The sequence below is a fragment of the Lolium rigidum genome, chromosome 4 (genome assembly GCF_022539505.1).
Source record: "Lolium rigidum isolate FL_2022 chromosome 4, APGP_CSIRO_Lrig_0.1, whole genome shotgun sequence".
NCBI lineage: Eukaryota > Viridiplantae > Streptophyta > Magnoliopsida > Poales > Poaceae > Lolium > Lolium rigidum.
This window is the reverse complement of record NC_061511.1, coordinates 262,364,399-262,388,889: the sequence shown is the minus strand read 5'-3', so window position 1 is coordinate 262,388,889 and position 24,491 is coordinate 262,364,399.

Genomic DNA, 24,491 nt, shown 5'->3' with positions numbered 1-24,491 from the left:
GGTGTTATCTTTGTTCAGGTTGGAAGATCTAGGCTGCAACGTTGATTGGACCAATCTTGATGCTGAATCTACACAAGTGGTAGCACACATGGAGGAAGATGCACAAGATGAAGGCTTTGTCGATAAGGAAACCGACTCTGACAATTATGATGATTTTCTGGTTCGTTGTGAAGGTGATACGGATGTTGAGGACTGTTTTCCCACACGATTGACAGCAGAAAATAATGTATTTGACGAAGAGAGGCGAAGGGTAGAGATGGCAGATCTCCAGAAAGAAGGAACGAGAAAAACTGCCAAGGACAAGGCAGAGTTGTCAAGAGCAGCCAAGAGAAGGACAATTGAAGGAGTTCTCGAGGAACAGGGCATGGAATTCAGTGATGTAGCAAGCGATGACTGCAGGGAGTTAACAGATTCCAGCGATGATGATGGAGCTGTGGATGAAGAGAAACTATCTGTAACAAAGAGGATCAAGAGCAAATCAAAAAAACAATCCAAGAGAAAATATTATGATGAATCAAAGGTCAACGCCCATGAGCTCTTGGAGGTGAAGTTGTGCTTTGTAGACATCCATCAATACAGAAGGGCGCTCACAAACTACCATATTGTGAATCAAAGGGACTTTGAATATTTGAGAAATGACCATGATAGGATAACTGTTTGTTGTAATGATTTATCCTGTGCCTAGCCAAGATGATTGGGTTAAAACTGATACAGTTGATATTAAGCCTCCTGTCTTTCATATCAAACGTGGGCGAAAAAATAAGAAGAGAAGACCTAGTGCAGGTGAAGGATCAGATGGAACTAGGAAATCTGGATACATTACTTTCTCAAATTGCAAACTTCAAGGGCACAGATACATCGACGTGCACACAACCATTGAAGCCGCATCTCGCTATTAGGAAGGCTGGACACAAGGTACTAATTACCAAGTCTGTCTTCTTCACTTTTATATTACTATGTGTTGCTAAATCAAATATCCATGTCTTTTTGTTGTTTCAGAGTAACCGACAGTTGCCCGAGTACGTGCACCCGCCCGCAGCCTCATCCTCGCCACCAGTTGCAACACCTCCACTAAATGTAAACTTAGAACATCTTGTCCAATTACCTGTAGCTTGTGTTTTGGTGAAATGAATAGAAAATGCATCTTGTAGAAAAGATGTACTATTGAAAAAAAATGCAAATGTTGGTGTTTTGTGATAAAAAAATCTATCAAATGGGCTGATTGGCTATCAAACCAGCTAATTACAACTACTGTGTTCTATGCAAACAATTACACCAAGAGTTGGTGTTCTGTGATAAGAAAAACGAGAGTTGTGGTTTTGTAATAAAAAATCATCAACTAGTGGTGTTAAGTGATAAAATCTCCGTGTAGCAGGAGGGGGGGGGGGCGCGGCCGGCTTAGGTGCGTGGAGTCGGCGCCGCGGGCGGCGGAGCAATTCTGGTGCGGGAGGATAAGGAAGAAGGTAAGGTGTTGTTTTGGTGGGCCTTCACAGGGACGCGTGGCGCACCAGGGAGCCGGGGGCTGGAAAGCGACGGATCCCCCGGGTGATATGAATCATTTTCCTAACTATAAACTTCAGAAAGTTCTGAAGGAAAGGGGGTGGAGGTTAACAAGTACTCGTAGCTAGCACCCTTGCTTGTGCCGAGCCAGCACCATATGCCTTCCGGAGCTCATCTGATGAGTCATGAGTGACAGTCGATGTTGTTCCGAGGAGATTCAGTTGTAGCTGCCGAAGCTTGTGCGGCCGGCCGCTCTCTTCTCTGCTGCGTCCGTGCCCTCGCTCCTCGGCGCGACGAGGTTGCTGATGGTCCTCACAATCTGCCGCTTCAGCTGGCCCCTCTTCAGGGGAGGCCTCTTCTCCTTGGTCCCGGTGCCGTAGTTGCTGCCGATGCCGCTTTTGCTGTGTTGACAGTAGTACTCCATGGCTCAAGCTGCACTCTTTCTTCTACCTCCCTTCTTTCTTGGTTTCTCACTTCTTCGTTTGTCAGTGTTCTGGGTGGTGTCTGGTGTGTGTTTGGGTGAAGACGGCAGGAGAAGGTGAAAAGTATTTATAGGCGAAATGATCTGTGCTACTAGTATGTTAATACCGGTGCCCTTGCCCTTGCCGCACGTGTTATCGGGGGATGGATTGACCATTTCTGGGCCACAATGTTTCTAGCAGTAGCTAACCAGGGAGCTTGCCCTTTGAACCACACGAGTGATAGCTCAGGAGAACGACCGGAATGATGGATTATCAAGGGAGATAGCATGGCGGGGGGCATCTTTGAAGCATCCAAAGACCACTGACCGGGTCAATTCTAGCGCCAATAGAAAATTTCAGGGCTATCGTCTGAACCGAAGATAGTTTCCTGGTGAGCTGATTGAGCATACGTGCAGGGTTGCTGCCCGCTTGACTGTATGCTTCCTAGGAGACACTGACAGCCGGGTCACCCCTAGAGTCCTAATTTCTGTCAAGCTTCGTGCCTTCATGCACTAGCCAATACAATCAAAATTCAAAATATACTTATACACTTCACAATACTCTTTCTTACATGTGACGGGACAAGAGAATATCAACACGTGACTAGAAGAAGGAACTCGATACCTTGAGCATTGGGAGCGGGCTCCTCTAACTTCCCTCTTACAAAGTTAGGACCCTAACATAGGCCATATCCACCAGACAATGCTCATCCAACGTCTCTCATCTGCTTAGTACTAGTTGTTGTTGCATGAACTTCTGTGGCTGCATCGTGAGTGATTTATCTGAACTCATTCGACAAAAAGCCTCCCGACTCACCGTTGTATCTTTTATTTATTTTGCAAAAGCTATTTTAATTTTACAAATTTATTACGCTTGTAGCACCTGGAAATTTATTGGATCTAAATAGTCAATTAGTTGCAATGAAGAATTAGAGTCTGCACTGGCTCGGCTGGACAATAAATCACTTAGAGCATCTCCATTCCGTCTCTCGACTTTGTCGGACTATGGGGATACTGGTGAATTTTTTGTATGGGGATCTTTGTTTTCCGGCCGCCCCCTAAAATGTGATCAAATTCGATGTAATTAGAGCAAATAGACGAATTTAGGTGAAATTTGGTCGCGGATGTTGATGCCGCCACCGTCAAACCGCTTGCTCAGCGTCTGCTCCTCCTTGATCTCCTCCTTTACGGCACAGGGACGCCGGCGGGAGAACGCCGCGGACTAAACTGCCGGCACGGAGTAAGAAAACCCCCTCGACGAGAACGGGGACGAGGAGCCCGACGCCATTCGTCGCGGCGCCCAACAACGGTCTGAAGGCGACGAGTAATGTAGCCACGGGTGGTTACCCGCCTGGATGTGGTTGAGGACGGCAGCCAGGGTCGTCCCCGACACGCCTCACCAGATCATCTGAGCCACAATGTTCTTATTCTTCGGTGGCCCTCCCTCCCCGTATGGGAGAGGTAGATCCGCGGTGGGGCAGCGAGTGGCCGCACAGCGGCGTGGCAATGATGGTTGCCGGCAATCGGGAGGCCGTTTGTGAGATGTTTTCTTTTTGGATGTGTGAGATGAGTTCGGATAAACGTTAGAGTGCGGCCACACTTGTCTATATTCACAGTTGAGCAACAACAACTAGTACTGGGCAGATGAGAGACGTTGGATGGGCATTGTGTGGTAGATCTGGGCTATGTTAGGATCCTGACTTTGTAAGAGCAAAGTTAGAGGAGCGGGCTCCTGAGCTTTGATATCATATCAAGCTAACGTGCACTAGCCAACACAAATAAAGGTTGAAAAGGCTACTACAATCGACGTATACTCTTCATGAGCAGTGGTGGAGCTTAGACCAACTCTATGGGGGGGGGGGCAAATTATTGGGATTCGCCCATGAATCAATCACATCAAACTAGACGAATACACGCGACACAAAATTTATCGTCAAGGGTGCGTGTCGCACCCTCTAAATTTTTCTCTCTTTATTGCTTTTCTATTTTTCTCCGTACAACTTCATATTACAAAGTGCATCCATGACGTGTATATATACACGGCCAGCCGGACCGACCAAGACGAGCTAAACCTATTCGAACCGAACACCAACACCTAAACTAACTCAAAACAGCTAGCTACTTCTATTCCTAGTCGAACATGGACACGGACATGTATACTAAGACATACCTAAAACAGCTAGGAGACTCCTAAACGATCATGTACTAGACACTAAACGTGAACTGACCAAACATCTACTAGCCACGAAATACTAAGATTAGACTCTAACTAAATTAGAACAAGATTATTTCTAACAATCTCCTCCTAATCTTGAACTTATCATCTCCTCGTGCTCCTCCCGATCTTGACCTCCGCAGCTTCACGTAGTCTTCATTGTTATGTCCGTATAGTCAGTATGACCACGCAGGAAACATGCAGTGCACCTCTGCTCTGCTATGCTTTGCCACCGCCATTGATCGGCCTCCCGCACTCGGTTCGCACATATGTGCCAGCGCTATTGCGGTCCTCACACTCGGTTCGCACCATACTCCTCTTGTACTTGCGCACAGTAGCTTCTCCCCCTACTGCACACACACCTCCTCGCTTTACGGTAGCTTTCCCTACCACCGTCCGCTTTCGGCATCGCACCGAACCCTGCTGGCCGCAACCAGGACGCTCCACGAGGACATGGACATAACTCACGGAACACCGTGCACACCTCACACACTTGACGCGCTTCAACTGCAACAGATACTCACGGAGACAAGCACTTGGACACGACGACGACTCACGGACTCGATGACGACCACACGTCTAGACGTGCACACACTTGACTCTTTGACTCATCGGACTCCTCCGAATACGACCTTGACGAAAAACCATCTTGACGAGATTCCCGGTACCACACCTCAGCACCACCTCTCCCATCAACGATCATCCACATCGCCTCGCCGACGACAACACCCTGCCGTCACTTCCGTGTCACTCCGCCGAGCGACGATAGCCTGCCCCGAGGCGCTAGTATGGGTCGCCTCCCCGGGGCAAGCGTGACTTCAAATCTTCGACCTCGCTCTGATACCAATTGTTGGGATTTGCCCACGAATCAATCACATCAAACTAGACGAACACACGCGACACAAAATTTATCGCCAAGGGTGCGTGTCGCACCCTCTAAATTTTCCTCTCTTTATTGCTTTTCTATTTTTCTCCGTACAACTTCATATTACAAAGTGCATCCATGACGTGTATATATACACGGCCAGCTGGACCGACCAAGACGAGCTAAGAGCATCTCCAGCCGCGTCCCCCAAACCGTCCCCCAAACCGCGCCGGATCGAGCGTTTGGGGGACGTGTTTCGTTCGTGCCGCGTTTGGGGGACGTCGCTCCCCAGCCGCGTCCCCCAAACGCCGCCCCCAAACATTTAAAATAATTTTTCTAGCATTTTTATTTCAATTTCCACAAACTAATACATAATTTGGAACGTGGTTTACACGAAAACACAGCTTGGAACATGGTTTTCCACAAACTAATACATAGTTTGAACCATGGTGGACACAAATATAAAATATTGCAAAGAAACTAAACCTAACTAGGCCGTGCATCGAAGGTTTCGTGTGTTCGCTGCTAAGAAAGAACACTCGAGGGCACACCCGAGTCACCTAAGCTCGGAAAATCCAGCGGGAGGATGGTGCCCTTGTTGGTTCTACCGATGAGGCGAACAGGCGTAAACCTCTGTGCACGTTTTCGCTGCGAAGAAACAACACTCATTCGGTCGTCCTCCTCGTCGGTGCCGTCGTCGTCCCCGTCGACGTGGTAGTCCCGGAGGCAGCGCCTCTCGTCGAAGACCTTGACGCTCATGTCCCTGTTGCCGAAGTAGGAGAACACGAGGATGAAGCCGGCTTGGAGGCTGTGGTGGCGCGCGAACTTCTCCCGGCCGATGTTGAAGTACATCTTGCCGCGCGCGTCGTAGATCGCCTTGACGATCCACCGGCAGTAGCCGCACGAATGTTCCCGCAGATGCATCGTGCGCGGGCGTACGCCGCCGACGTACTCGGCGAAGGAGTCCGTGTAGGATAACGTAGCATAGAAAACAAAAATTTTCCTACCGCGAACACGCAATCCAAGCCAAGATGCAATCTAGAAGACGGTAGCAACGAGGGGGTATCGAGTCTCACCCTTGAAGAGATTCCAAAGCCTACAAGATGAGGCTCTTGTTGCTGCGGTAGACGTTCACTTGCCGCTTGCAAAGCGCGTAGAAGATCTTGATCACGATCGGTTCCGGCGCCACGAACGGGCAGCACCTCCGTACTCGGTCACACGTTCGGTTGTTGATGAAGACGACGTCCACCTCCCCGTTCCAGCGGGCAGCGGAAGTAGTAGCTCCTCTTGAATCCGACAGCACGACGGCGTGGTGTCGGTGGTGGTGGAGAAGTCCGGCGGAGCTTCGCTAAGCGTGCGGGAAGTGGAGGAGCGAGGCGGCTAGGGTTTGGGGAGAGGGGCGCCGGCCACTATAGGGGTGCGGCCACCTTGGTGGTGTTTGAGGTGGCCGGCCCCCTCCCCCTTGTCCCTCATTATATAGGTGGAACCCCAAGAGGTGGTGTCCAAGTCTTCGAATAAGACCCGAACCAAATCCTTCCATAGGAGGGGGTAATCCTAGCCCAACTAGGACTCCCACCCAAAGGTGGGATTCCCACCTCCCATGTGGGGGGTGGCCGGCCCCTAAGGGGAGTCCACTTGGGACTCCTCCCCCACTAGGGTTGGCCGGCCATGGGGGGTGGAGTCCCTTGTGGACTCCACCTTCCTTGGTGGTTTCTTCCGGACTTTTCTAGAACCTTCTAGAACCTTCCATAGAACCTTCCGCGACATTTTATTCACATAAAATGACATCCTATATATGAATCTTATTCTCCGGACCATTCCGGGACTCCTCGTGATGTCCGGGATCACATCCGGGACTCCGAACAAATATTCCAACTTCATTCCATATTCAAGAACTACCATTTCAACATCCAACTTTAAGTGTGTCACCCTACGGTTCGAGAACTATGCGGACATGGTTGAGTACTCACTCCGACCAATAACCAATAGCGGGATCCGGAGATCCATAATGGCTCCCACATATTCAACGATGACTTTAGTGATCGAATGAACCATTCACATACATTACCAATTCCCTTTGTCTCGCGATATTTTACTTGTCCGAGGTTTGATCTTCGGTATCACTCTATACCTTGTTCAACCTCGTCTCCTGACAAGTACTCTTTTACTCGTACCGTGGTATGTGGTCTCTTATGAACTCATTCATATGCTTGCAAGACATTAGACGACATTCCACCGAGAGGGCCCAGAGTATATCTATCCGTCATCGGGATGGACAAATCCCACTATTGATCCATATGCCTCAACTCATACTTTCCGGATACTTAATCCCACCTTTATAGCCACCCATTTACGCGGTGGTGTTTGGTGTAATCAAAGTACCTTTCCGGTATAAGTGATTTACATGATCTCATGGTCATAAGGACTAGGTAACTATGTATCGAAAGCTTATAGCAAATAACTTAATGACGAGATCTTATGCTACGCTTAATTGGGTGTGTCCATTACATCATTCATATAATGATATAACCTTGTTATTAATAACATCCAATGTTCATGATTATGAAACTAATCATCCATTAATCAACAAGCTAGTTTAAGAGGCATACTAGGGACTTCTTGTTGTCTACATATCACACATGTACTAATGTTTCGGTTAATACAATTCTAGCATGATATATAAACATTTATCATAAACATAAAGATATAAATAATAACCACTTTATTATTGCCTCTAGGGCATATCTCCTTCGATCTCCCACTTGCACTAGAGTCAATAATCTAGATTACATAGTAATATACCTAACACCCATGGCATTACGGTGTTGGTCATGCTTTGCCCTAGGGAGAGCTTTAGTCAACGGATGCTGCTACATTCGGATCGGTGTGTACTTTGCAAATCTTTACTTCTCCATCTTCGATGTACTCGCGAATCGAGTGGTAACGCAGCTTGATATGCTTCAGCCTCTTGTGTGACCTTGGTTCTTGTGCATTGGCGATGGCACCCATGTTATCACGGTAAATGATTAATGGGTCCAATGCACTAGGAACCACACCGAGCTCTACAATGAACCTCTTCATCCATACCGCTTCGATGAAGCCTCTGAAGCCGCTATGTACTCGATTCTGTTGAAGACTTCGCCACCGTGCCTTTGCTTCGAGCTTGCCCAGCTTACTTGCAGCACCATTCAATATAAACACGTACCCAGATTGTGACTTAGAGTCATCGGGATCGGTGTTCCAACTTGCATCGGTGTAACCGTTTACAACGAGCTCTTGGTCACCTCCATAACAAAGAAACATATCCTTAGTTCTTTTCAAGTACTTCGGGATATTCTTGACCGCTGTCCGGTGTTCCATTCCTGGATCACTTTGATATCTGCTAGTCAAACTAACGGCATGTGCTATATCCGGTCTAGTACATAGCATGGCATACATGATAGATCCTACTTGCCGAGGCATAGGGGATATTATTCATCCTTTCTCTTTCTTCTGCCGTAGCCGGTCCTTGAGTCTTACTCAATACCTTGCACAGTAACATAGGTAAGAACCCTTTCTTACTTTCGTCCATTCTAAATTTCTTTAGAATCTTGTCCGAGATATGTACTCTGTGATAGCCCTATTAGGCGTCTTGATCTATCTCTATAAATCTTGATGCCTAATATATATGATGCTTCACCAAGGTCTTTCATTGAAAAACTATTATTCAAATAACCCTTAACACTGCTTAATAGTTCTATATCATTCCCGATCAATAATATGTCATCTACATATAATATCGGGAATGCTACGAGCTCCCACTCACTTTCTTGTAAATACGAGGCCTCTCCATGACACTTGTATAAACCCGAAGTCTTTGATCACCTTATCAAAGCGTCGGTTCCAACTTCTTGATGCTTGCTTCGGTCCATAGATTGAACGCTGAAGTTTGCATACTTTGTCGGCATTTTTAGGATCGACAAAACCTTTGGGTTGTACCATATACAACTCTTCCTCAATGTCTCCATTAAGGAACGCCGTTTTGACATCCATCTGCCAAATCTCATAATCGAAAAATGCAGCTATTGCTAACAAAATCCTCACAGATTTTAGCTTCGCTACCGGTGAGAAAGTCTCATCGTAGTCAACTCCTTGAATTTGTCGGAAACCCTTTGCGACAAGTCGAGCTTTATAGACGAGTAATATTACCATCGGCATCTTGTTTTCTCTTGAAGATCCATTTATTCTCGACGACCTTTCGGCTCTCGGGTAAGTCTACCAAAGTCCATACTTTGTTATCATACATGGATCCCATTTCGGATTTCATGGCTTCTTGCCATTTGTTGGAATCTGGGCTCATCATCGCTTCTTCATACGTCGCGGGGTCCTCATCATTGTTATCCACAATCATGACATTTAGACAAGGATCAAACCAATCGGGAGTGAGTACGTTCCCTTGTCGATCTGCGAAGGTTCGATGGTTTCCTCGTTCGAAGTTTCATGATCATTATCATTTGCTTCCTCTGTTGCCGGTGTAGGCGGTACGGAGTACAACTTCCGATGCTTGCGCTACTCCGATCAACGAGTATAGATTCATCAATCTCATCGAGTTCTACTTTTCTTCCGAGTCACTTCTTTAGTGAGAAATTCTTTCTCAAGAAAGGTTCCGTTCTTAGCAACAAAGATTTTGCCTTCGGATCTGTGATAGAAAGTGTACCCTATAGTTTCCTTAGGGTATCCTATGAAGACGCATTTCTCCGCTTTGGGTTCTAGCTTGTCCGGTTGTAACCTTTTTACATAGGCTTCGCAACCCCAAACTTTCGGGAACGACAGCTTAGGTTTCTTATTAAACCATAATTCATACGGTGTCGTTTCTACGGATTTTGATGGTGCTCTATTTAAAGTGAATGCGGCTGTCTCTAATGCATAACTCCAAAAAGATAACGGCAAATCAGTAAGAGACATCATAGAACGAACCATATCTAAGAGAGTTCGATTACGACGTTCGGACACACCGTTTCGTTGTGGTGTTCCGGCGGTGTCAATTGTGAAAGTATTCCGCATTTCTTTAAATGCATGCCAAACTCATAACTCAGATATTCACCTCCACGATCAGATCGTAGAAATTTAATCTTCTTGTTACGTTGATTTTCTACTTCACTTTGGAATTCCTTAAACTTCTCGAAAGTTTCGGATTTATGTTTCATGAAATAGATATACCCATATCTACTCAGATCATCTGTGAAGGTTAGAACATAACGATAACCATCGCGCGATGCTACGCTCATTGGTCCGCACACATCGGTATGTATGATTTCCAATAAGTCGGTAGCTCGCTCCATCATACCGAGAAAATGGAGTCTTAGTCATTTTTCCCATCGGACATGCTTCGCATCTATCAAGTGACTCAAAGTCAAGTGATTCTAGTAATCCATCGGTATGGAGTTTCTTCATGCGTTTCACTCCAATATGACCAAGACGACGAGTGCCACATATAAGTAGAATTATCATTCAATTTAATTCGCTTAGCATCAATGTTATGTATATGCGTATCACTACTATCGAGATCTAACGAAATAAGCCATTCTTTTGTGGTGCTCGACCATAAAAGATATTATTCATAAAAATAGAACAACCATTATTCTCGAGACTTGAATGAATAACCGTCTTGCATTAAACAAGATCCGGATATAATGTTCATGCTCAACGCAGGTACATAATAACAATTATTTAGGCTTAAAACTAATCCCGAAGGTAGATGTAGAGGAAGTGTGCCGATTGCGATCACATTGACCTTGGATCCGTTTCCAACGCGCATCGTCACTTCATCCTTCGGCGGTTGTCGTTTATTCTTTAGTTCTGTTTCGAGTTACAAATATGAGCAACCGAACCGGTATCAAATACCCGGGTACTAGAACGAGAACCGGTGAAATGAACATCTATAACATGTATATCATATATACCTTCTTTCTTCTTCTTGACAAGGCCGCTCTTCGGATCAGCCGGATACTTGGAGCAATTACGCTTCCGGTGTCCCTTCTCCTTGCGATAATAGCACTCAGCATCGGGCTTAGGGCCGTTCTTAGGTTTCACGGGAGGCGTGGCAGCTTTCTTGCCACCCTTCTTGAATTTTCCCTTAGACTTGCCCTGTTTCTTGAAGCTCGGTGGTCTTGTTGACCATCAACACTTGGTGCTCTTTCTTGATCTCAATCTCGGCAGCTTTTAGCATGCCAAAGAGTTCGAGGTAACTCCTTGTTCATGTTACGCATATTGTAGTTCATCACAAAGTTCTTGTAACTTGGTGGCGGTGATTGAAGGACACGATTAATCCCCGGTCTGTTAGGAATCACTATTCCCAAGTCAACGAGTTTCTTCGCATGCCCGGTCATGGCGAGCATGTGCTCACTAACGGAGCTGCCTTCTTCCATCATACAGGCTGAAAAATTGTTTCGATGCTTCATAGCATTCCACGGCCGCATGAGTCTCAAAAATAGTCTTCAACTCTTTCATCAACTCATGAGGATCGTGGTGCTCAAAACGTTTTTGAAGATCGGATTCCGGACTGCATAAGATGGCACACCTGAACTTGAGAGTACCGAGTTTTCCGAGTCGCGTAAACAGCTTTTACTTCATCGGTTTCGGTTTCGCGGGAGGGTCACCTAGCGGTGCATCAAGCACATATTGCAGATTTCCGCCAGAGAGGAAGATCCTCACATGACGGAACCCGGTCGGTGAAGTTGCTACCGTTGCTCTTAAGCTTTTCTTTCTCTAGGAGCTGGTTAAAATTGATTGGGGACGCCATCTCTACAACATATATTTGCAATAGTTTAGACTAAGTTTATGACAAATTGAGTTCAAATTTTAATTCTACATAATTAAAAATCTAGATGAACTCCCACTCAAAACAATATCCCTCGCTTTGTCTTAGTGATCACACGAACCAAATCCACCGCACCAAAACCCGATCATCACGAGAAAAGGTGTGATTTCTTTGGCGAACACTCAAAGTGTTCATCATATCAACCATATGATTCATGCTCTACCTTTCGGTATCATGTGTTCCGAGACCATGTCCGTACATGCTAGGCTCGTCAAGGCCACCTTAGTATACGCATGTGCAAAGCTGTCTTGCACCCGTTTGTATGTACTTATTGAATCTATCACACCCGATCATCACGAGATGCTTCGAAACGACAAGACTTGATAACGGTGCTACTAAGGATGAACACTTTATTATCTTGAGATTTTAGTGAGGGATCATCTTATAATGCTACCGTCGCGATCTAAGCAAAATAAGATGCATAAAAGGATTAACATCACATGCGGTTCATATGTGATATGATATGGCCCTTTTGTCTTTGCGCCTTTGATCTTCATCTCCAAAGCACGGACATGATCTCCATCATCTTCGGGCATGATCTCCATCATCGTCGGCGAAGCACCAAGGTCAATGGCGCCGTCTTCATGATTGTCCTCCATGTAGCAACTATTACAACTACTTTGAAATACTACTCAACATGAAATTTAAAGACAACCATAAGGCTCCTGCCGGTTGCCACAATACAATAATGATCATCTCATACATATTCATCATCACATTATGGCCATATCACATCACCAAACCCTGCAAAAACAAGTTAGACGCTCTCTAATTTGGTTTGCATATTTTACGTGGTTTAGGGTTTTCGATATAGATCTAATCTACCTACGAACATGAACCACAACGTTGATACTAATGTTGTCTATAGAAGAGTAAATTGAATCTTTACTATAGTAGGAGAGACGAGACACCCGCAAAGCCTCTTATGCAATACAAGTTGCATGTCGAACGAGGAACAAGTCTCATGAACGCGGTCATGTAAAGTTAGTCCGAGCCGCTTCATCCCACTATGCCATAAAGATGCAAAGTACTCAACTAAAGATAACAAGAGCATCAACGCCCACAAACCATTGTGTTCTACTCGTGCAACCATCTATGCATAGACACGGCTCACGATACCCTTTGTAGGATAACGTAGCATAGAAAACAAAAATTTTCCTACCGCGAACACGCAATCCAAGCCAAGATGCAATCTAGAAGACGGTAGCAACGAGGGGTATCGAGTCTCACCCTTGAAGAGATTCCAAAGCCTACAAGATGAGGCTCTTGTTGCTGCGGTAGACGTTCACTTGCCGCTTGCAAAGCGCGTAGAAGATCTTGATCACGATCGGTTCCGGCGCCACGAACGGGCAGCACCTCCGTACTCGGTCACACGTTCGGTTGTTGATGAAGACGACGTCCACCTCCCCGTTCCAGCGGGCAGCGGAAGTAGTAGCTCCTCTTGAATCCGACGGCACGACGGCGTGGTGTCGGTGGTGGTGGAGAAGTCCGGCGGAGCTTCGCTAAGCGTGCGGGAAGTGGAGGAGCGAGGCGGCTAGGGTTTGGGGAGAGGGGCGCCGGCCACTATAGGGGTGCGGCCACCTTGGTGGTGTTTGAGGTGGCCGGCCCCCTCCCCTTGTCCCTCATTATATAGGTGGAACCCCAAGAGGTGGTGTCCAAGTCTTCGAATAAGACCCGAACCAAATCCTTCCATAGGAGGGGGTAATCCTAGCCCAACTAGGACTCCCACCCAAAGGTGGGATTCCCACCTCCCATGTGGGGGGGTGGCCGGCCCCTAAGGGGGAGTCCACTTGGGACTCCTCCCCCACTAGGGTTGGCCGGCCATGGGGGGTGGAGTCCCTTGTGGACTCCACCTTCCTTGGTGGTTTCTTCCGGACTTTTCTAGAACCTTCTAGAACCTTCCATAGAACCTTCCGCGACATTTTATTCACATAAAATGACATCCTATATATGAATCTTATTCTCCGGACCATTCCGGGACTCCTCGTGATGTCCGGGATCACATCCGGGACTCCGAACAAATATTCCAACTTCATTCCATATTCAAGAACTACCATTTCAACATCCAACTTTAAGTGTGTCACCCTACGGTTCGAGAACTATGCGGACATGGTTGAGTACTCACTCCGACCAATAACCAATAGCGGGAGCTGGAGATCCATAATGGCTCCCACATATTCAACGATGACTTTAGTGATCGAATGAACCATTCACATACATTACCAATTCCCTTTGTCTCGCGATATTTTACTTGTCCGAGGTTTGATCTTCGGTATCACTCTATACCTTGTTCAACCTCGTCTCCGACAAGTACTCTTTTACTCGTACCGTGGTATGTGGTCTCTTATGAACTCATTCATATGCTTGCAAGACATTAGACGACATTCCACCGAGAGGGCCCGGTGTATATCTATCCGTCATCGGGATGGACAAATCCCACTATTGATCCATATGCCTCAACTCATACTTTCCGGATACTTAATCCCACCTTTATAGCCACCCATTTACGCGAGTGGTGTTTGGTGTAATCAAAGTACCTTTCCGGTATAAGTGATTTACATGATCTCATGGTCATAAGGACTAGGTAACTATGTATCGAAAGCTTATAGCAAATAACTTAATGACGAGATCTTATGCTACGCTTAATTGGGTGTGTCCATTACATCATTCATATAATGATATAACCTTGTTATTAATAACATCCAATGTTCATGATTATGAAACTAATCATCCATTAATCAACAAGCTAGTTTAAGAGGCATACTAGGGACTTCTTGTTGTCTACATATCACACATGTACTAATGTTTCGGTTAATACAATTCTAGCATGATATATAAACATTTATCATAAACATAAAGATATAAATAATAACCACTTTATTATTGCCTCTAGGGCATATCTCCTTCGATCCGGCAGCCTCGGATGCCGCGCGGGTCGCCCTTGAGGACGTGGACGAACTCCGAACGGGACGTCCGGCTCCACGTCCATCTCCGACGATGATGAAGGCGGCGGCGTGGAAGGCGACGGCGAGCGTTCAGCTGCGCCGCGGCTACGACCACGACCACGACCACGGCCGCGGCCGCGAGGTCCGCCTCCGCCTCTACCAGACATGGCGTCGAGTCTTGTTGAGAGATGGTGGCGGCTAGGGTTTGGGAGAGAGGCGCTAGGGTTTGTGTGTGAGAGGGACGATGAGAGGCGCCCCTTTTTATAGGCCGGAGGGAGGCGGAGGAGCGGTGGCGCTCATTAACGCCGGCACGCGAGCTAGGCGCGACGGGACGCGTCGCCGTGCCCTCTCGCGGGAAGCTGCACCGTCGCTGCGCGCCAATAACTTCCGTCGCAAGGTAGGCGACGGTTAGGTTTAAATTAATTGTGCCGCTGACGGGTCGGCCCCGCCACTCCCGCCTCGCTTTTCGTTGTGTCCGGCGTCCCCGGTGCGTCCCCTGTGGGACGGGGACGGGCTCGGGCGCCGGACACCGAATGGGGGCGCGCCGGACGAAAAAGGGCTTTGGGGGACGCGGCTGGAACGCTTTTTTTGTCCGGCGCGCCCCAAATCGCTTTGGGGGACGGTTTGGGGGACGCGACTGGAGATGCTCTAAGCCTATTCGAACCGAACACCAACACCTAAACTAACTCAAAACAGCTAGCTACTTCTATTCCTAGTCGAACATGGACACGGACACGTATACTAAGACATACCTAAAACAGCTAGGAGACTCCTAAACGATCATGTACTAGACACTAAACGTGAACTGACCAAACATCTACTAGCCATGAAATACTAAGACTAGATTCTAACTAAACTAGGACAAGATTATTTCTAACACAAATGTGCTAGGAGGCTAACATCATAGTGTATTTTGTCAAATCTGTGTGTGAGGGGGGGGGGGGGCCCCCCGAACTACACTAAGCTCCGCCAGTGTTCATGAGGACTGGTCCATGTATCTGTCCAGTGAAGTATGCTAGCTCGAGGTGTCAGTCGGTGGCTCGCGGAAGGGGACACCCCGATGATCTGCCGGGACAACGAGCCGCCGGCCGCGACCTTGTCCGGCACATGCCTCAGTCTTCTCCTCACAAGATGGTTAGTCGTGCGATGCATGCTGATTAGATGATTAAGAGCATCCATCCGGCTATTGGGGACGTTGTACACAAAAAACAGCTCCCACCCTCAGTGGCGTCGTTAATAGCGGCACATTTGTTCAGACAACAACCTTTGAAACAGGCTTTGTTTCTAAGAAGAATAATATGACATACTATGCTTTAACCTTGTGTTGACCTAACTGATATTTTTTGTTCATGCATCATTGGAACTAATTGTGGAGTTAGCAAATTCAAGATCAACCATGCTCTCTAGTTTGTCCAAAATAAAGAGTAAATCTTGAATTCCTGCCCGAGTTTGAGGTTTTGTAAACTTTCACTTCATTTCTTATTTTTGTGGGATCAATGATATGTAATCTGCAACTCTTGCAGAAAATATCATAATCCTGTTTGAAATGTGTATGTACTGAGATGTATATTTTTATCCATTTCTTTGCCCTGTTGTACCTTTGAGTTGGCTTACAGACATGGGTGCAGTGCAGAGACAACAATTTTTTGTAAGTTGATATTCATTTACCAAGTTAAAAGTTTGGTGATCACAACTGCAAATTATAGGTTTTTGAGTCTTAAATATAATTCTGTTTGGTCTCAGAACTACTTATAAACTGAGAACCAACCTGAGGTTAGGTGGTTAGGAGGGTGGTTGTATCCCCAGCCCACCAGAGTTCAAAACACATGTTTGACATATGTGTGTCTCATAAAGGCGGAATATTCATTCAGTGGAAGGCGACGTTCCCGTTGACAGCGAGGCGCCTGTGGTGACTTCGTCAATTTTAAGATCCAATCTGCCGGCTTAGTATTCCGAAGGTGCTCATAGGGGTAGAATGTGCGTGTGTGCGTTCATAGGGATGAGTGTATGCGCGTGTATATGAGCGTCTGTGTTTGTACTTTGTTTCTAAAAAAAAGAACTACTTATAGACTTATTATCCTTGTTGGTAGGCCAACATCAAACAAATTCTTGGTTGAGATTCCAAGTTACGAGAGTGCTCTTGGAGTTTTTGTCCTAAGATGTGTCTTTTAGGTTGGAAAGATAGTTCTCCAGAATGGTACACACCTTCAATTTTCTTTTTCATCCTACTTGATCTTTTCTAAATATTTCTGGAGCACGGCCCACAAACCTGTCGAATCGCATGGATAGATGCTATGGACAAACAAACCATATAGGTAGCATAATGGTTAATACATGTAATGATCAAAATATTGTTTATTGGTATACCCAGTATAACACGCTACTCTCATCATTAACACCTTTGTGTTAGCAGGTGCAGAAGAACCACCTCAAATTCTAATACTAAATCTGATTGTGAGAGCAAACATAGTGCACACTAAAACATGACAGATCAAATGGACAGTATCAGGATTTGAAGTTAGAATTGACATGATCAGTGGATCAACAAGTAAAAAACAAAAAAAATCGGTAGAGAAGGGGAAGGGAAAAAATGGTACATCTATGTATTGGTTGCCTCAACGTATTCACTTAGCAAGGTTTACTTAGCAATTCTCCGTCGCCCAATAAGTTAGATGAAAAATACCATTGGTAACTGGCTGAATGGAGTAGATAAACAATCTAAGGCTTTTATCTGAATTAGGATTTCGGCCTTATGTTGGTCTATATGGAGGATCAGAAATGATATCATTTTTGATAGGAAAAACTCTTTTCACTTTTTCAGGTTATACATATGATGGTACACTAGGTCCAACTTTGGGCCTTCCTTTCGCCGGAGGGTCACCGGGATGCTATGGCTACTGGATGCACACGGCTCCTGATGGTCGCTCAGGATATCTTGCGACAGGCTGGCTGACATCATACTAGGAGGCTTTGCTGATGTGTACTCATGCTATGTTATGCTTTTTTCGCTGGTTGGTTTTTGTATCAATCCTTGGCGATTCTTGAATTGTAAACAGATATTTCTTTGAACTATTTTTAAATAAAAAGTCGTGTGCATCATCACGATGCAGATGCCGGGGTACATCCTCATTTCGAAAAAAAGCAAAATAGCAAGTGCAATCAAATGGCCAGGGAGAGCTTCTGCTCATTGCAGCAGGAAGAACTCCGAATCTACCGAGAGCTTTTCTTACATAAGGCGAAGCATGCTTATATTTTACACTGCATACGGTAATTTACATAGCCTGCCTAGTCCTCGGTACAATCAAACAAGCCCCCGAACGAACAAAAACGCTATGAAGAGCTAAGTATTATAAACTTAAGGAAGTTCTGAAGGAAAATAGGAAGGCTAACATCTCCTAGTAGCTACGACCCTTGCTTTGCCGAGCCAGCACCACTCTCCTTCCGGAGTGCATCTGATGAGTGACAGTCGATGTTGTTCCGAGGAGATTCAGTTGTAGCTGCTGAAGCTTGTGCGACCAACCGCTCTCTTCTCCGAGTTCGTGGCGTCGTTCCTCGGCGCGACGAGGTTGCTGATGGTCCTCACGATCTGCCGCTTGAGCTGGCCCCTCTTTAGCGGAGGCCTCTTCTCCTTTGCTCCAGTGCCGTAGTTGCTGCCGATGCCGCTGTTGCTGTGTTGGCAGTAGTACTCCATGGCTCAAATTTCACTCACTCATCTTGCTCCCTTCTTTCTTGGTTTCTCTGGTCAGTGTTGTGTGTGTTTGGGTGAAGAGGGCAGGAGAAGTTGAAAAGTATACTTATAGGCGAAACGAACCATCTGTGCTATGTTAATACCGGTGCGTTGCCCCACGTGTTATTGGGGAATGGATTGACCATTTCTCGGCCATGATGTTTCTAGCGTGAAAGGCACAAGTTAACCAGGGAACTTATGCCCTTAACCACACTAGTGCTAGTTCAGGAAAACGACTGGGATGGTCGATTACCAAGGGAGATGGCAGGGGGCATCTTTGAAGCATCTGGTCAATTCAAGCCCGTGGAAAATACAAGTTCAGTGTGTCATGTTGCGTCTTCAGAATTAAAAAAAAAAAGAGGGGGCCCTGGATAATGGATTCATTCTACCCATACGTTTGTGGATATAATTCATGGTGGAAGAGCTAGGAGTGAGCAATATCATAGTGGATTGAGTAGCACGTGAAGGGCTGCTGCAGCTTGACTGTCAGTTTCCTACGAGAGCTGCATCTGACCGTGACGGTCGGGTCACTGGTTGTCCCCTAGTTCCAAGGTTCGGTGTATCTGTGAACCTCGGCTGTCATGATCTACCGGGACGACTAGCCGCCAGCCGTGACCTTATCCGGTAGGAGCCTAGATCTTCTTCCGACAAGATTTTTGTCACGAGATGCGTGTTGATAACATGGTTTAGCTCGGTGTAATTCTGTCTCGCTCTCTATTAATTACTCCCTCGCTTCCGGAATTTTTATCATGATTTTAGTTAAAAATTTATAATAAAACTACGACAAAAATTAAGAAACGGAGGGAGCATTTGGGAGTGTTATCTGAGTACTGCCGAACTATGACACCGGAGCATCTTATAGCACCTTAAGAAGCTACAGTATTAGGCTATTAGCATGCTGCGTTATTTGATTTTGTAATTGCCGTTGGTTGACCGTTGACGCTTCAACGATACACAAACTCCTAGCTCTACTTCCTTTAAAAGGATCAAAAGTTTCTTGGATGGTGCATAGATCAGACCACACCATAAATCTCGTAAGACCCGGTCTATCACAAAAGCGGTCAATATATACGTGTGAAAAGAGTAAAAACGGCCAATTTGGTGAACTTCGAGGAATATGTGTCTTCCTATAAATTTTCTCTCACCTTCACACACCCTCTAAAACAATTCTTACATATAATATAAACTTTTCTTATAAAAAGTCTTTAAAAACGAATAATGGTACTCTGAAGTTTAAAGAAACCTTTTTTTACAGCTACATGAAGATGATTTCTTGAATGTGTAAATTTTGGTTAAAAGTATGTTGTATTTTGAGCTACACAAAAATCACATTTGTATTGGTCGCATATGAAAAGATAATTCTGTAAGAATTTATATATACTAGAGATTTACATGTACAATGATTTTTTTCAGCATTTTTTGAAATAATAAATTGAATCAAAGATTTTGAATCTTTGAGAATTTCTGCTACATGTAGGATGAGCTCCGTTTGAGGTTACCAGTCTCTTATCATCCATCTCTGTCGTTAGGAAGATATATGTTACAACTTGTGTCATATCTAACATGCATCTCAAATTATGCAGTGGCTAAGTCTAAAACTGAGTGCATACAAAGCCAATAGATTATCACATGCAGCAAGACTAACTCTCATAAAATATTCTTTTCCTCTATCCCTGTTTACTATATGTCTAATATTCTTTTTTCAAAGAAGTTCCTAGCAAAAATCATAGCTATCATTAGGAATTTCTGGTGGACAGGTATTAAGGAGGAACAAACTACAAGAACCATGTGTCTTAGGGCATGGGCAGACATTTGTGTAGAGAAGAAAATGGGAGGACTTGGTGTTAGAAATATGCAGGCCTTAAATCAAGGACTGATTCTTTCGGCGGCATGGGGATTAGCAAAAGAACCCCAAAGCCACCTAGCTCTCATCCTTAAGGCAAAGTATCACAATGGCACATCTATTTGGAGAGCAACATCAAATGTTGCAAAATCGGCGTTTTGGGCAGAAATTCTCAAGGTGAGACTTCTCTTAATTTCAGCCTCTTTTAATCAGATTGTAGATGGCAGTAGTTCTATTTGAAGATATTGTAGAGTTGAAGATCATCTTTTTATTAAGAGAATGTTAACAGAAAGTTTGGATATACGGGGTGCTTGGCACCCATTGCATTTTCCAATGTTGACATTCTTTTTGTATAGGACCTTTGGAGCACTTGACTCTTTCAAAGATGCTGATCACTGTTCTGAGCGACGTTGTCTCAGTCTCCGTGTGCAGACACAAATTCAGCGGCAACTTATTTCCGAGATCACGTTCACACTTCGAACACCGTGACTCCAAAAGCATAGCCACTTTTTTTTTTGAAGTAAAAAAGCATAGCCACTTTGTTCGTGCAGTCCCAGTTTAAAAAAAACTTCCTGCAGAAAGAAGTGGAATAGACACTTGATTTCTCTCTTCTTGGCTTTTCTTTAACGATGAAAGGGTGTGTGAAGGTGGTAGAGGATGCATGTGTGTGGAAGTATTTGTAGGCGAACATCAACCATCTAGTCACGTGATGCGTGCTGATTTTGTGATTTAGTTTTGTTGGTTTATGATGCATATATGCGTGGCGCTTTCTTTTGTCAGTTGCATTATCTGACTCTGCTAATAATTCTTTCTTAATTATTGGCAGGTGCAATCAGTGCCTAACAGAAAGAGACGCTGATAGTGCTATCTGGAAAGAGATCATCAGAACATCTAGGGAATCAAGCTAGCATTAGCATGCTATGTTAATTGATTTTGTAACTGCCATAAGCTAAAGCTGGCGCTGATGTTACCAGCGGTCATTGGTGAATGGACGCTTCAAACACACACACAAATTCCTCGCTGATCCACATGGCCTAGCTACCTCCATTTCCATTTTAAGAGCATATATTCTCTGTTTAGTGCCTTGATCAGACCCACACCATGCATAGATCTCACACGACCAAGTCTCATCCCAAAAGCAATCAATATATTCTAAAAACGAATGATTTGGTGAGCTTGGAAAATGGTTCTCACCTATAAATTCTACCACCTTCACACACCTTTCCACAACAAAGAAAAATATAAATATTCCAGAAAACTAAATAAGATTTTAAGATTCTTTTGAGTTTTAATTTCAGGATTTTTAAAAGCGCATATAAACAAAATTATAATGGACTTAGATAGAGTTTTTATATTTGTCTTTTAAAAAATTAATTAAAATTGCAAATTTTGGAACTTACAAAAGTATTCATTTTCCTAAACTTCTCAGGGTATTTTTTCCTATTTCTTCCTTTCTTTTTAAATAAATATTTTAAATAAATATTGTTTCATGATAAGCGACTGAACTTCTAAAGGCTTCATCAAATGTTTTATTTTGGCCCATTTTTATGTTTATTTTATATGATAAGCTCTCATGTGTCAGGCTTCATATATAATTCTATATTCCCAAAAGTGATGACATGAGAGCTTCCCCCTCGAGAGTCTGCAAATATCCTTCAAAAGGAGGCGCTCGTGCAGAAATATCTTCAAGGGGAAGATATTATCTTATGGCAGACTGAAGAGCTTATAATTCATGGCATTTTTTTTTCTTGCGGGTTGATCAAGGCATTATTGTGCTGATTGTGGAGATGAAAATTCGTCGCTTTTTTGTGCAATAGAAAATGTCAAGTATGCATGTATCTTTCTGTTTCAGACGGGGGAAAAGTGAAAGTGCAGGTATATGAATCTTTTATCACTTTGGCACGATGGCATCCATATCTATTCAGATACCGCAACGATGCAAATATTCGGTCTGCACGTGCGCGCTCCACTTGATGGCCAACATGCCAAGGCTCCTTTCGCTGCCAGTTGGAGTGTAGACATGAAAGTGCAAAGGGAAGGAAAATGAGACACGACTAGCTAACATTCTATAGTATTTATCCAGAGTCACGCTCGGTAACTCAGGGAAATGTACATATATGGTTGAGGAAATACTCTCTTATAAGTTATAATCCATCTCTGTCGTCTAGAGATGCCGACGAAAATATGGCATGCCGTGTGTTATGTCTCGTGTTTTACCTACTGATTAATTTTGCATGCCTCTGAAATGATGCAGTGCCTAAGTCTTAGTTAGCAAACATATAACTAAGAGATAAGATTTGGTCTAATAGAGATGACCGTCTTATTTAGATGTAAGATAACATATATTTAAAGATCATCTTTTAATTAAGGAAATGTGAACATAATACTACCTCCATTTTAAATAAGTGTCATAGCTTTATCTAGATACGGACGAAGCTGCAACACTAAATTTTGAATGGAGGGAATAATTTTTATGTTTCTCTCTATTGCAAGTTTCCAATGACCGCCCCCTAAGCTTCTCTAAGAAAAAAGCTTAAATCAACTCATTATCTCATATGATGGCCAATTGATGAAAATCCTAGACGCACTACAAAGTAGGCTAAATGCTAACGACTTGACGGCTTCAAGCTGTCGGCACAAGCAAAACAACCATCTACGTAGGTGTATGCCGACGGCTACCATCGGCGTAGGGCCATCATCACAACAAGCGCCGGCGTGTTCGATATGGATATTGGCGTAGAGAAAATCGTCGGCATGCAGCATAAGCCAGCGGTATAGGATTGTCGTATTCACAAAATATTGTTGGTAGAATATCAAACGGCACCGGCCGTCTGCGGACGTCTTGCTATATGTCGGTGGGGCCATGTATCGTTGTCTTGTAGCCTAGTGGGAAAAGCTATGCTGACGGCCTGGTTGTCAGCATAAAGGGCTCATTGGGCTGTGTACGTCGACGGCCTAGCCATCAGCACAGTGGGCCACGTGTCGTCATTGCTGATATTGCTTTTTAAGCCAACAATAGTTGTCGGCATTACCTATAATTGTCACAACGGCCTAAGTATGCTGACGTCTGCCATAGTATTTCAATCAGCTATGCCGATGACATTTACGTGCCAACGGCTTTATTCTAGCGATCTAGGCCTATATGCTTAACCTGTTTCGTAACCTCGTGGCAGAACGCCCCGTGTGAGCTTGCCAATTTGGGAGAACACACTACTACTATTATTATCAGGCCCCTTGGCTTAAACGGTGCGAAGCCTAAAGATATTTTCTCGCTTATCTACAAAAAATTTATGAGGAAGAAATGGTACATAGAGCAAACCCTTCGCAATAACGAATGGATCTAAAATATTAACACCGTAGCGGACATCTCTCTCAAGCACATTTGCCAATACACCTCTTTTTGAATGCAACTTAGAACCATCAACCTGCTTCAGGGATTTCCGCATGATATATCTTGGAAACTCACGGTCAATACTCCTCCAAATCCTCTTACAAAGCCCTATCGGGAAACCGCGTCGCCCGCTACTGCCAAGTTTTGCAAGATTTAGGTGCCTCCCAAAGTGATGTTCTTTGCATGACTTGCCATCAAAAATAGGTTTTGGACCGCCGACCGCTTGGAAAATGAGGGTAAAAAAATTGTGGGGCATGCCCGCTTTGCGAGAAGGTTATGGAGTTCGGGAAGCACCTTCTTGCCAATTACCGCTTCACCATACGTCTTTGGGGGCTTGTCAAGGATTGGCTTGTGCTTCACTTCATCTACCTAGGCCAACAATCTCAATTCATCAATGGTGGGAAACTGTGACTAACCACAAGGATTTGGCCTCCATGATTCTCTTCATCTCTTGGAAATTTGGAACGAGAGAAACGTGCGGGTCTTCAAGAACAAGCATGCACCTCCTCCGCTCGTACTCTTAAAGATCAAGAGGGAGGTGAGGCTTTGGGTGTTGGTGAGCGCTAACCGTGAGTAACTTGATGCCCAGAGAGTAGGCTTTAAGCAAGTTGTAATTGTTTTAGTTACTTGTAAAACTTAAATCTTCTATCTTAATTAATGGAAAAAGGGCAAAAGCCTTGCCCTCG